Consider the following 15752-nt stretch of genomic DNA (forward strand, 5'->3'; position numbering starts at 1 on the left):
AAAGGCATACAAACATCAAGAAAACACACTCAAAACATGAATGCAACAAGGTAATATGAAACCTCATGCAAAACTAAGCAAGTTTCATATCGAGCACACTCCAAACGAAGCAACGGTGCAACACATACACATGAAACAATTTATAACAGCAATCTGTCCAAAACAGCAACTAGGCATCTTGCAAGCATCATGGAAATATGCTACAACATCCAAACATGAAAACAAAAGGCATGGACATGATGTACAGGTAAAGCATGACAAAACATGAACACTGAGCTATCTCTAGAAATCACTAGAACATGCTCAAAAGGACATGGCAAGATTGCAAATAATAACAGTTTCACAGACTTAGAAATCACTTGACATGGCAGAAATAACATCAGGTTGCAATGTTTAGAGTTATCAAATAACATGCTACAAGAACTTATCATGGAAAACAAAGGCATGGCATGCTTACACTAAAGACAAAGAACAAAACCCCCTTCTGAACATATTCCAAAGATCAACAGAAAACATGGTAGAGTCCATGCAAACATGGCAAATGATATGACAGATTCAGAATAACAGTACATGGCAGGAACAGCGATACGTAGGCATGTTGGTGAGCTTGTACCACTCTCCACAGAGCATATCATGGCATGTGAATTCAACCAACCATAAGAAGACATAATTATGAAGCTACACATGGCAAGAGCAAGTTCATAGGGTGCATGGATCACTAGCAAACCTCATGGCAAAAGTGAACTTAATGTTAACAGGCTGACAGCAACATTATTTAGCAATTTTGGAGCATGATAACAAGAATCTACAGCAGGCTAAAGATGAAACCAAGGGCATAAATGGATAGAGCATGACATGTGTAACAAAACATTCTTAGTGAACATCTCCAGATTATGCATAGAATGACTTGTAGTAGCAGATTTACATAGCATCATGATATAGCAGTTTCAGCCTAGCAAAATATTAACAACAAGTACGCTACTTCACGAGCTTGATGCACTCACCAAAGGCACACAAAAATACATGGATTTCACCTCTGTAAAGATGGCATGATGTATCTCAAAACTCATGTAGACATCAAACTCGTAGGATGCACACACAAAATGCAACGAAAAAGACAAAACAACAAGTTATAACAGCTTCAGCAGGTTAACATCATATAGCACTCGTGCAACAATGATTAGGGAATCAAGATGGATTCAAACAAGCATGGCACAATGGAATGGAATGAAGAGCATCTCCCAGTGAACATTTTGATATATTACACGCACAAAACGGAGCAGCACACAAGAAGTTATGGCATGACGAACAGATGCACATGGTGTTGACAATCTGGGACTTAGTGAAATAACTACCAGTGCGAAAACAGGATCCAGGTTGCTAGAGGAAGAAGCAGGCCATGGCAGCGGCAGTTCTGGCGACATGGGGGTGAGGGGACGGCCCGATCCGGCGGGGCCCGGCCGGATTCCGATAGAGTTGGCCACGGCGGATCCATTTTTGGCAGAGGGGAGGCTTGGGGCGGCACGAGCGTGGAGATCTGGGTCGTCCATTATGCTCCTGCGAGGTTCCAGAGAGAGAGACAGAGAGATCATAGGTGAGGGAGAGAGCAAGAAGAACGGGACAAGGAGAGGCGCGAGGGCCTAGCCTGGTGGTCGTGGTGGCCGGTGGTGGCGTCGCTCGCCGGTGGGGAGGCGCGCGAGGGAGGTCGGGGAGGAGACGAGGCGGCGGCGCTCGAGCGGGACTCGGCCCCTGGCTGTTCCAGATCGGGAGCGGGAGGCGCGGGCGCGGACCTAGCGGGCGACAGCGGACGGACGCGTGGGCCCGGGAGGGCCCGCCCCGGGCCTCGGCGGGCCAGCGGGGAGGCGGCGATGTGGGCTCGGGCGCCGGGTGGTGTGGCGCCCCGCGGTTCGCTCGGGCGGCGGTGGAGGAAACGTGGCGCGCCCTCATTCGTCGAGGTGACGCGGCCGGTGGACGCGTCCGGCGCGGGCGGACACGTCCCGCGGCGGAGTAGGAAGAAGACTAGGGTTCATCCGCGAAATTCGGATGTGGGGGCTTATTTATAGCTAGGGGGAGCTAGGAGAGTCCAAATGAGGAGCAGTTTTCGCCCACACGATCGTGATCGAATGGCGGAGAGCATGGAGGGGAGTTAAATGTGTTAGGTGGGCTGTGTGAAGAGGTGCTGGGCTGCAAAGAGAAGGGGGTTTTGATAACTCGGTTAACCGTTGGGGCATCAAACGACCTCAAAATGGAACGAAATTTGACGGGCGTTCTACCGGTGATATACCAAGGCCACTCGGCAAATCTCGGTCCATTCCGAGAACGTTTTTCGGCGGCTCACAAAACAAGAACTTGGGGGGTGCCACGGGCGCGTGCGAGTGTGTCTTTGCTCAGAACGGACAACGGAGAGAACTGGGGAAACCCGAACGGATGCAAGTTTTTAAAACATGCAGATGAAATGCAGATGATGACATGGCAAAATGCAACACGCAAGAAAAAGACATGGCAACTACGGCGAATAACTGGAAGACACCTGGCGCAATGGTCTCGGGGCGTTACAAGCGGTGAGAGGCCATGTAGGAGTACATGGTGGGTTGTCTCATTAAAGTCGTCCTCAGGAACTGAGTTCTGTGTTTGTGATCCATGAACAGTTACTACCACACATTGGGTTCTGGTAACTCGACCCCTCTTGACTTATGAATCAGCCTGATCTTTGTCCAGGAGTTGCAACTAGTTTCTGGTGTTTGTAGGTTGTGTTAGTAGTCTACCAAGTGGCACCAGGTATAGGTGGGATTGGGTCAGACTACGCACCGTGGCCGGGTACGCCAAGCGCCGCCCGTTTGGTGGGCTTGGAACCCTGTACAGATCTTTTGGGGCCGTGAGCGACACCCTGGCCGGATCTCCTTGCGGATGGAACCCGAATAGGCGATAAACTTGGACTAGAGTCTTGCGTGATTAGTCAGGTCGTGGCCGACACCCTCGCGAGGCTTCCGCTTGAAGGTTGCCGAGATACATGACGTGTACATGGCGGTAAGTGGCGAGAGCGTGTGTGAAGAAGTACACCCCTGCAGGGTTAATATGATCTAATAGAATAGCCGTGTCCGCGGTAAAGGACCTCTGTGTTGCCTATACAGTTCATAGACAAATGAAAGTGGATACTCTAAAATGTGCAAGATAAGCGTGAGTGTTATGGATGGCGTTCTCGTAGGAAGACGGGAGCGGATCCATAGTGGTGTATTGATATGGTGAATAATTGGACTCATTTGCGCCACCTCAAAAGAGTTACTTGCAGTTGTAGTTCACGATAGCCACCGAGTCAAAGATGGCTTGCTGTAGTTAAATCCCACCACCCCCTTTGTTGACAATGATGCATATGTAGTTAGTTCTGATGTAAGTCTTGCTGGGTACATTTGTACTCACGTTTGCCTACTTTATGTTTTTGTAGAGAGAATTCCATCTCACTAGTAATTCCATCTCACGTTTGTATGGACTTCGACGTTTAGCTTGTTACCTCAGCTACGATCTTGTGCCCTCGGCAGGATCTGGTAGATAGTCAGGCTTTTTCTCAGCCTTTTTCATTTATAGATGTCTGTACTCAGACATGCTAAGCTTCCGCTTGTGCTTTGACTTGTGTGCTCTGAATGTTGGGTCATGAGATCATGTTTGTAATACCTCGCTCCTCGGAGCCTATTGAATAAAATACTTGAGTTGTAGAGTCATGTTGTGATGCCATGTTGTATTTACACATATCGAGTATATTGTGTGTATTTTATTGAAATGCTTGGTATGTGTGGGATCTGACTATCTAGTTGTTTATCCTTGGTAGCCTCTCTTACCGGGAAATTTCTCCTAGTGCTTCCACTGAGCCTTCATAGCTTGCTACTGCTCCGGAACACTTAGGCTGGCCGGCATGTGTCCTTCTTCGTTCCAGTGTCTGTCCCTTCGGGTAAATGTCACGCGGTGACTACCAGAGTCCTGTTAGCCTGCTACAGCCCGGATTCTCCGGTGTCATGCTGGCCTAGCTGCTACAGCCCGAATACACTCGCTGATGACCGACACGTTCGTTGTTGGGTCATGTATGCCTGTCCCTGTAAGCTAGCGCCACATTGGGTTCACGACTAGCCATGTCGGCCCGGGTTCTTTGTCATATGGATGCTAGCGACACTATCATATACGTGAGCCAAAATGCGCAAACGATCCCGGGCTTGGTAAGGCGACACCCGTGGGAATACCATGGGTGAGGCCGCAAAGTGATATGAGGTGTTACATGCTAGGTCCGTGTGGCATTGAGTCGGGGTCCTGACAGCTTTGGTATCAGAGCCTCACTGCCTGTAGGATTACCAAGCCAAACTGGTCGAAGTTGAGTCTAGAAATTCTTTAGTTATGTAAGGGAATTGATTATGGAAGGGAACATAAGTCTCCTTTTACTCCTTTTCCTTATGCCCTTCTGATCTGAGTCAACCTCTTCTCTTCTACGGGGATTAAGAACTAGGCTTGTCATCTTTCTATCAGGATCATGTGTTACTAATCCGTAGACTTATAGGATTGTTGGTTTCAAGCCTCAGTTAAGTTCCTACTACTTCCGTATGTTCATAGCTGGTCTCGGAACCTTGATATTGTGATGATTGAGTGGTTATGCCACTATTTTGCAGGATGTCTCAAATCTTTTTCGAGCATTTACACCCGTTATGCTGTCCGAGTCATCCCAGGTGTCTAAACAATCTGATGCATTTGCAAATCCTTCCTCCCGTTCCCCATGTCCTTTTGGTCAGAATAAGCACACTAACCAGTGAGTTGAGGTACTCTGTTGCCTCGACATATATGTTGGAGCTATTATTATGACCCTAGGTGTCTTAGAGGATGACCAGGTAATCTAGCCATGTTTTGTGTTCCCAGTGTGATGATTCTGGCCATCATTCTCGAAAGCATCCCGTGATGCCATTTAGTTAGTAGGTATTCTACTCCTGGGTTTTCAACCCGAGATTCACCCTACTTCATGTTGTTAGGATTTACTAGTTCCCTTAAGATATTAGTAATATTTGCGATAGTCCTCGATGTCCGTGGTATATCCTTCTTCCAATACCATGAACCAATATGGTAGAAGCTCTTTGAACCAAAAGATCACAATAAGAGTGCTCTTAATGGGTTCTCCATTCAAGAATTGTGAATCTGCCAGTCTTACCTTTCTGCATGGGTTATCCGGAAGAAACCTGTTGAACTTCGTTCGACATGCTAAACCATGCATCCACAACTCAGAAAATCATATGTTCCTTTGGGTTGTCCCTCTTTAGTAACATATCGGTGGTTCATGATTTTCCGAATATCTTCTCGGAAGTGTTACCAGGTTGTCACCTGACCGCTATGTTGAGTTCGTGATCAAGTTGGTTTCCTGTAAACCACCCCTTCTCCAATGATCTGTGTTGGATACCCCTGAGCTAGATGGTCAAGCTAAATAACTACTTGGAGAGTTGGAAGATAAAAGCTTGTCTAACTTAGTTCATTTCCAAAGGGATATCTTGTGTTTGTGTGTTTGTTGTAGAAAGATGATTTCTTCATTGATTGGTCCTCATGATTAGTTGTTGAACCTATCGTCTTGCCCAAACCTTGATTTGAGTGTCCATTGTCAAATCGAGTTAGAACCAACGATATTCATAATGTTGTCTTACTCGTGGTTGATTCCTCGAGCATACACCATTACGTCTTTTGGTCTGACCAATACCATCACATTGTTCACATAGTGGTGGAAGTCTAGTGATATGGAAATTCTGATGAGTTGCTGTTGAGCCCATCAGCAGCATTTTGTTTCCTCCATGATTCGTGTTGAACATCCAGCTGGTGTTGGAAACTTGTGTAAGCATTTTCTTCATGCCCCGTTCATGAAGTATATGTTTGGATGAAAGAAGTGACTTCCTCTCATTCATGTGCATTTGATGCAAGCTGCCCCCGTGAATTTGAGAAAGTTAGTTTTGCTTCCTTTGGAATCGGCCCAAGTCAGTCATGCATGTGCAAAGTATACTATGGTTTGGTCGATTAATTACCTCCACTCCATATGAATTCCGTAGCACACCAAGCCACTGATTGACTTGTTCTAGGTAAAGAAGTCTAATTTACGTGCATAAGACTTCGATATCCTCGATGATGGTTCCCCACCTGAACTCGGTAGTATTTTATTAGAAGATAACTATGTGGTCATGCTTGTCTGGGATAGCATGTTCACATGCGAGTAGCAGAACCCGCTCATGTTTTGGAGCTTACTATCGTAGTTCATCTCCCAAGAATCTCGCAACATCATCTAGTCGATTTGTGTTGCAAACTTTCATTTTTTTCTAGACTTGATCAGTATGGAATGTCCTGACCCCAACCAGATCTGAATCTCGATGGTTGGAATGTTTCCAAGAACTATAATAATGGTCTCTCTGTAACCCGGTAAAGTGGATGTCGTGGCCAAGACACCCAGACGGAAGACCTATTATTGTAGTATCCTGATTGAGGAAGTTGGCCACCTCCCATATGGATTTCTTAGGATTTACCTCCGTAATTGTTCCTCATGGATTCTTGTGCTCCCGAAGTGCGACCTTTTACTTGATGTTCTAGATACCAAACCATATCAATAAATGGGTTACGCTAGCACATCAAGGAGAACATTAGAAGCGGAGTGCTAAATGTCTCTCGGTCGATCATCCAGATTTTTTCCCTTGGCCTCGCTAACACTACAAGAAATATGTCAACTAGTGACCTTCTGTCAGTGACCCTTGAAGAATTGGTCATAGATCTATGACCATTTGAGACCAATTGGTCAAAAGCTATTCGGGGGCTCCAAACCCTAAACTATAACGACCATTTTGGTCAGAAAGGTCATAATTTCCTTACACGAAATGGTCATAAAGAAGATAGCACTGGTCCGCTGCCTTATTTCTAGCTGATCATGACCAATATAGATGGTCATAACCTTGTAAATTGTGGTGGGTTGCTATGACTAGGTGCCACCTCATCAGTTTTGCCTATGTGTCATGTCCATGTGGCAGTTTTTTCCCTAGGTTGTGAAGCAACCTATATTTCTGTCATTCCCAAAATTCCCAAAAAAAATCTCATAAATTCTTTGGGTCATATCTTCGTCAAATATGTAAAAAACCTTCCTTGCCTAATTCAAAAATAATTCAAAAATATTCATTTTCCTATTCTTTTCAGAAAAACACTTTGTGAAGGAAGTACCACTTTGGCATGTCCAAATGGTATCCATTTTCTACAGTGCTTTCCTATGCCCAAATAACCATCCACCACCAAATTCCAGCTCAATTCATTCATTATTTTGAGCCCAGCTTCAACATTTGTATTTATATCCAGTGTGGTACTTTGCAAAGCAAGTACCACCTAGGATCCTCCTTTTGAGCTGAAATTTTGTGAAGAGGGTCTTCTTAGTAACTGATCATCCTCAGCCAAAACTCACGCCCATTAGCCATGTGCATTTCCCGTACCGCTAATCAAACACTTGGCTGCTTATTCATGTTTGAGCATCGATCGGTCTCCTCATGAGAATCTTATGTTGTGATTTTCTTCCTAGCACCTATCTGGGGAGTCCCCAACCCACTAGACATGCCTAGGCCGCCCAGAACACATCGCAACGCCACGGTCACGCGGTGACCACGCGGCGGGCATGCGAGTTTACGCGCTCTAGAGTTGGGGCCCTCGACCACCGTCCAAACCTCAACATATCGCCACCAAACCATGTATTTCTGATTAAATAGGTACTTATGTAACTAGAAATTTTTTTGGAAAAAATAAATAGCAAACTATGAGGCAGCTGCAGTTCAAATTTGACCCGCTTCCTGCTGAATCGGCGGGAATTTTTCTTTTTCACCAGAGGTGGATCAAAACTTTTGACACCCAACCATTTGGTCAATTGTGCATTAAATATGTCCTAGTATTTTAGAAATTTTATTTGGTCTGATTTTGCAACAAATATATGGTAGGTCCTTCACAAAAAAAAACTCATTTCAGGCACTCGGAAAATGGAAAATGAATTTTCCGTGCAAAGAAAATGAAAAATCCCTTAGGCAACATTGTTTGGAATTTCAAGATGAACCCTTGTGCACAATATGAGATCATTTGAACAAACTATGCCATTCATGTGGCCATAAGATTGATCATTTGGCTTGAAAGCCATGAATCTTCACGCATGATAGCTCATTTCTAAGAACACTTTTTTAAAATAATTTCCCTATTACAAGTTTATTATTTTTCCTGGAAACATGGCCACATATAATGACACAACACGAAGGTTTTCCAATTTTTTGATTTTTTTTGAATTTTTTATGCCCGTTTCAAAATGCGGTCAAAATGGCGGGAATAACCGTTCTTAGCTAGTGGTTGAATCTTGAATTTTTTTGGTGTTTATCTGATTAATTAGATACTTATGTACCTAGAAATGATTTTTGGAAAAAATAAAGAGCAAACTACAAGGCAGCTACAGTTCAAATTTGACCCGCTTCCAACTGAATTGGCGGAAATTTGTCTTTTTCATGAGAGGTGGATCAAAACTTTTGACACCCAAACATTTGGTAAATTGTGCATTATATATAGCCTAGTATTTTATAAAATTGATTAGGTCCAGTTTTGCAACAAATATATTATAGGTCCTTCACAAAAAAACTCATTTTGGGCACTCGAAAAAATGGAAAATGAATTTTTCGTCCAAAGAAAATGAAAACTTCCTTAGGCAACATTGTTTGTCATTCGAAGATGCACTCTTGTGCACGATATGAGGTCATTTGAACAAACTATGCCATGAATGTGTCCATAAGATTGATCATTTGGCTTCAAAGCCATGAATCTTCACACATGATAGCTCATTTCTGAGAACACTTTTTTAAAATAATCACCGTATTACAAGTTTATTATTTTTCCTGGTAACTTGGTCACATATAATGAAACAATGCGAAGGTTTTCCAATTTTTTGATTTTTTTTGAATCTTTTATGCCCGTTTCAAAATGCGGTTAAAACCGCGGGCTTGGCCGTTCCTAGCTAGTGGTTGAATCTTGAAAAAAAAATTGGTGTTTCTCTGATTAAATAGATACTTATGTACATAGAAATGATTTTTGGAAAAAATAAAGAGCAAACTATAAGGCAGTTGCAGTTCAAATTTGACCCGCTTCCAGCTGAATCGGCGAAAATTTGTCTTTTTCACGAGAGGTGGATCAAAACTTTTGACACCCAACCATCTGATCAGTTATGCATTAAATATATCCTAGTATTTTAAAAAATTGATTTGGTCCAATTTTACAACAAATATATGGTAGATCCTTCACAAAAAACCTCATTTTGGGCACTCAGAAAATGGAAAATTGATTTTTCGAACAAACACAAGGAGTAGGTTTTTTATTCCTTTGAATTTCTGAGATCATAAAATAGATTACATGATTTTAACATGTTTTTTTAGTCAACCATGACCAATTTAGATGGTCATAACATTGTATGCATGTACTGCATTCTGATTGGGCCATGGGCATCTCACGTGGATCATGCATGGAACACCGTCGGATTCTCGCGGATCCAACGGCTGTCCTCAGCCCTTCCACACCAACCCCCAAACCCTAGCTGGTCATTTTCCATCCACCCCCCACCTCCATTCTTCCCCACATTCATCCATCGATCCCCTTCTGTCTCCTTGCTGTCTCACCCGATGGAGAGAGCGCGAACGAGAGCTCGCCTCCTCCCTTCCAGATCACCGCGGCCGCCTCCCTCCGATGGAGCTCGCCGTCGTCCATGGCCTCCCCCACGCCCTCCTCCTCTCGCCCCTCCCCTTCCCTCACCAGAAGGGAGAGAAGAACCCGAGGGAGGGCGATCCAACGCGATGCAGCCTCGGTCTCTGCTGCCTCGGCCTCGCGCCTCGCCGGAGCAGCTCCGCCGTCGACAAAAGTCCCGCAGGTCGACGTGTTCCCCCGCTCTTCTTTCTCCCTTTGTTTGTGTCTCGCTTTTTTTCTCTCAAGTCTCAATCCCCTCTGTACTTCTCTGTGCAAGGAGGTCTCCATGGACGCCTGAGGTCCTCCGCTCCGACCCACACCCCGGCGGCCTTGCCGACGTCGTCGCCGAGGTGAGCCACAACCTCGATGGAGGTCCGGCTTCCGGACCCGAGCCGTAGACACCCACCGGTCATTTTCATCTGTTTTCCCTCTTGCTCCGTCATTCTCACGCGACCATATTGCCTACTCCGGCACGCACGAGCAGCAGGAAGATGCAGTTCTTCATCAAGACCTCACAGGTGCGCGGCTGGCCCCGCCGCCCTGTTCATGCCATGTTCGTGCGGTCCCGTCGAGAGCCCAAATCGTGGGCCAGGGTGCGTCCTCGAGCGACTTTTTTTGCTTCCGTGGATGTCTGGTTGAGTCAATTCAGTACTGTAGTCTGTGATTGCGGTCATTCGATCCATTATCTACACTTTCGGCTTGAATTATCTTATCCTACGCTGGTCAGATCTCTGTTAGCTATTCCGTAGTCTGTGACAGTAGCTTAGTATTGTAACTACCCACTTCAACAGTCTTCTTTCTAAATTATTTGATGTAAGCTCAAGGTCCACCAGAAAAGTAAGCAAGTAAGGCCTAAGGGTGCAGTTGCTTACCGGTGACTATCATTTGTGGTGTTACATGTCTTGTTAGGGAGGGGAGTTCAGACAATGAAGCCTGATAGAAGGATAATGAACCCCCTCACTTCTGTGAGTCCATATCAGAGCCGTCCCTGTGCCAAGTGCTGTAAGCGAATAATGTTATCTGAATTTTCCTTTATATTGTCAGATTCAGCATGCTGATTTCCATTGTGAAAGCACCAACTCTATTAGCTATTAAAGGACTGAAAATATATAAGACAATTGTGAGTCACATCGTTTGGCTGTGCGCAGGACATGACTTCCAGCACCCTAAGTAATGACCAGCTTTAGCCCCACTCACTCTTACCACTGGTTTACTGCTTTCTTTCTTAAAAACCAGAACAAGGGCACAAACTCGCCCCTGATTACAACAAGGCATGCACTGTTCATATGACGAGTCGTCGATCATTTTTTATATCATCATCTTATTATCATGACCAAAACTTACTCTTGTTCTTGCCCTTGCAGATCGAGGATAATGTCCGAGCGGCCAGGCGAGCCTGCTATAGGAGATCATGTGGTGAGTATCTTAGTGACTTCATTTGATGTGTGTATTTCTGTTAATTTTAAGCTTCTGTTGCTGTGAAAATGTACCTCACTGACCGTCTGTCTTTTTATTGTATACTTCTTGCATGAGGAGGTGACTAGTGATGTGGTGCGCCAAGCAGCAGTAGGGGAAGGGGGTCTCCTGCCCGAGGAGGCGGAGGAGTAGGGGTGTGCCTAGCCAGCAGACCTGTTTTGCTCGTGGGGGAGGGGTAGGAGGGGTCTGCTCCTCAGCTTCCATTGCGACCGCGGCAGGTAGCTCCTCCATCTCCCTCCCCCTCTTCCTGTGCTCACTATATCTGCTGCTAAGTTGACATATTTCTATGCCCAGTGTTTATGTAGTCATTACGGTTTCTTGTCCTGGTTGTTTCTGAATGACGTAGTGTCAAGTAATGTGATGAAAATGTAAATGAGTGCAGGCTCTCATTCTGGTCCCAAGTTGTTTTGGGTGCGCAGGTAGGTTGTAAAATGTCATTTGCTCGTAGCCCCTTGGCCAGTTTTTTTTCATATGTTAGATAGATTGACACAAACTGGTTTGTTCAGTGAGATGCTGGGTACAACAATTTATTTATTTTTCCTGCTAGGTGTCTATTGTAGGTTTTCACAGTGTATCCACAGATGGTTGTCGTCGTGCTTGGTGTTTACATAGCTAAAATGTAGCCATATGTGTTAGGACCAGTTTTTCGGGATATTAATTTCCCAAAAGCGGCCCTTGTGCTCACCAGCCCCAGGATTACTGTTAGCTGATGAGACACCAACTTGTTACAGAAACTCCAGGCTAAAATACAAAATACGTAGTACAAGACCATCCTGGCCTATGAGTACAACAAATGGTTTGGTAGTGGCTGAAGGCGGAAGCGGTTTGCGGATCATCAGCGTCTATGGGACTCCATTTCCCACAGAAACAGCTGACCAGGATAACTCCTATCTTCGCGAGGCTGCTATCACCATTGCGTAGGTTCTGGGGCTGTCATCACAACGCTCCTCTCCACGCAAGAAATCTGGCCAAGACAATAGCCAGGGACAAGCCAGTGAGTACTTTGAATGTACTCGCAAACATTAAGACACAGGTATAATATAGCCATTGATAATCATGTTTTGAAATAATCTATGACCACTTCGTCAGTTATGAAATAAGGTTCATGATGCGCGCAAGCAGATCATTCAAATAAAACTTGAGTAAACAATCAGGGAGTAGAAATGAAATGCACCGATCGGGTGTCTGAAGCGACACCTGGAAAGGATAATAATATGAAGCATGCCTCAGTCGGGCGTTTGAGCGACACCACAGGAAGGGCTTATATATAAAGGGAACAACAAGCATGCCACAGTCGGGCGTCTGTGCGACACCACATAAAGGGCTTATAAGTAAATGAAATAACAAGCATGCCATAGTCGGGCGTCTGTGCGACACCACATAAAGGGCTTATATAATCATAGTGAGTATCCAGGAGGTAGAACCGTCCCAGGGATACTCAATAATTCAAATAACATATATGGTTAGTCCATAATAATAATACTCATAGTCATCATACATCACAAGTCATAATGAATGTTCTGGTTCAGTAGTTTCTCCTCCGAAGACCGACACTAAGACCGACACTTGACCGATCCCAGACTGTAGTCCTTAACCATGGACACGACTATTCGAATAGGTATTATATCTCTGCCGAGGGTGTACTCTTTACCCACGAGTAACGGATTTCTTTAGTCAATCGGAACTAATTCCGTCTACGGTCTTTTAGTCGAAAACACGCCTGACTTGCACACACCAGCTTAACATTACTCGTGTCTGGAATCACCCACGACACCTGTTAAGCAAAACTCTAAGTGGGGAGGCTACAACCTCGCGTAGCATGGGATCAAATTTCTATCGCGCGCTCTAAGGGGTGGCCTCCCATCTCGGTCCCAACCGGAAACACCCGTGCCCCCGGACCAGGTGGCATGCCTACCGGATGCAGCCGGTATCTTCCACCATGGCCTCTCTATACGGTGTGTGCTAAGACAGGGGTTGACACTTACTGAACCGTACCCTACCTACGGCAGGGACAAGGGGCAACACGAAAACAAGTATGGGGGTTACTGGAACAAGACTCGATCTACGGTCGACTCAGGAGGCTTAAGTATTTCCTGCATGATTAGCTCAAAGATAATATATCACATCCATCAGACACAACCACCACTCATCATTCCTCCCCCTGCCCCACCGGTCATACCCGTCTCGACGAGGGACAAGCTCATGTCTACCCAAGACAGAGACGTTCCCGGATCCTTCCTGGTAGGCATGAGAGGCGTATGAGGGTGATTGCTATCACAAGTATGTCCATTTCCAACAGCAAAAATTTCCATTTTTGCACTCAAAGCGTATGATCATATCGTCACATAAAAATAACTAATGCTTCATGTCGAGGTGGGGTTATAACCGTATCAAACAATCCCCAAAATATATTATGCCAGGGTTCAGAATGCTTGCCTTCAAGTTGTGGAGAGGCAGTGTGCATTCCAAAACTTTTGAAAGTTCCCTTCTTCCTCATCCAAAATCCTATTTTAAATAAATTTAAATTAACACATACTTTAATAACAGTACAAAAAGGTTGTTTGGAAAATTTTGAAATGGATATGAAAATAAACTAGACAATATTTGGGAAACAACAGAAAAAGAATCAATTCATTTGGATTTGTATTTAAAAAGATATAGCTAGTCAAAGTTTAGTCAAATATCTGTTTTTAAAAGGAAAACAGAAAAGAAAACGTTTCGAAGAGGAATACTCTTTCGAAGCCGGGAGACATACTGGGGGGGGGGTTGCGCTTTCACTTATCCAGCATGGACGGGCGCGTGGGTCACTGACAGTGGGTCCACGGGGCCCACTGGTCAGGTTTGACCAGTCCTCTCTCCCTCCTCTTCCTCTGCCCGAACGGAGGCGGGACTCCGGTGATCAATGCCGGTGAACGGCGGCTCCTCGCGGGCTCCGGAGGGCAGGAATGGATCCGCCATGCCAGGACGGTCCTCCCGGTGGTCGAGGGGTTGGTGGGGGCGAAGGGAGTCGCCGACAGCGAGCTCCACGGCGGAGGAGGCTTCGGGTGGGTTTTGGGGTTCTGGGCTGCAGTGGTTCCTGATCGCATATGAGAGGCTGGGCAGCTCCGCTAGGCTAGGCGGGGGAGGGTCTGCTCGCGACGAATTGGACCGGAGCATGGCAGCGGTCGAACCCGTCGGAGGTGGGGAAGACGACGTCCTCCCGTCGTTCTCTGGCTATGGGGGGCACTTGGAGGATGGCATGGGGCTTCCTGAGGGCTTAGGCGAGCTCGGGGGCTTCCTTTTATAGTGCAACGAGGTCGGTTTTGCGGCGGCCGTGGATAAGCTCATCGGCGACCGCCGTTCTGTAGGTCCAGTGCGATGTGGCGGCGACGTGCGCTAGAGGATAGCCTTGCGGATGAGGTCGGACTGTTCCACGAGCGAGCTGGCGCGCTGGTGTGGTTCGGGCGGCGCCGTCCGGGGCAGAGGCGCACTGCGGCCAGCCGCTAGCCGCCATGGCCGACCTGATGGCGGCGCTGTAGGGCGCCAGGGGCGGCTCTGCGGCGAGGGAAGGGGTGGGAGTGTTGGCTGCGAGCGGGGAAGGGCCAGAACGAGCGCGGGGCGACGGCAGTGCGACACGGCGGCTCGGTGCACGCGCGTGCAAAACATGCGCTCTTTGCGCGCCCAGAGCACGCACGCTAGCTGCTCGACGAAATGCCAATGCATGCCACAGGTCCTGGGTGAGGCTGGCAATTAGCAGACCTAGGTTAGGAGTAGCTAGGAGCTTAGTGGACAAGGTTGCTGGGTCAGTGGTTCAGGCTCACAATGCATACCAAAAATTCATGCCAAATTGTCCATGCACTCAAGGTGTTTGCCAGAATGCCAGTGGCATCTAGGCAACTCATGGGGTGGCCCAAATTTCCAGATTGGGGTCTCTTTAGATGATACATAGGGTGGTGAGGTTAGTTTGCCAAAAGCATAAACTTGTTACTGCAATTTTTGCAAAACTACAGTTTTGGGCAGAAGGAAAAGGGCATGTTTTCATGCATTTAAATTCCTCCAATGAGTCCACTCTCCTGGACTTAAGGGTTTTGTATGGTGTACTACAAGCAGGAGAAAGCTCATGGTCACTAGAGCAAAATTTAATAGGGATGCAGTACAAATCACCAAGTTGGACCAGAATGAAAAAGAGGTTGATTCACTCAAAATTTTCAAAGAACATCAATGGGTTTTTGTATAAATTTGCATAATATACTCCTGTTAACATCCCCTAATTTTGGTGGAGGTTTTAAAGAAATATTTAAATAGGTTGCAGTGCAAAATTGCTCTCTGGACCAGGTTTGGAAACTTGGTGTAGAGCCCAAAATATCCAAAGAATGAAATATATTATTGCATAAAAGTGATTTAAAAACATCACATGACATCTCCAAATTTTGGTTGGAATTTTAGATGAATTTATAAAAGGGTTGTAGTACAAATGGGACCCTAAAACAATGGGAAACCATTTTTAAAGAAATGAAGATCAGGAAAAACAATTATATAATTAATCCCATAGATAAAAA

This window comes from Triticum urartu, chromosome 6A (assembly GCF_056163025.1).
Source record: "Triticum urartu cultivar PI428250 chromosome 6A, HENAU_Tu73, whole genome shotgun sequence".
NCBI classification, from domain to species: domain Eukaryota; kingdom Viridiplantae; phylum Streptophyta; class Magnoliopsida; order Poales; family Poaceae; genus Triticum; species Triticum urartu.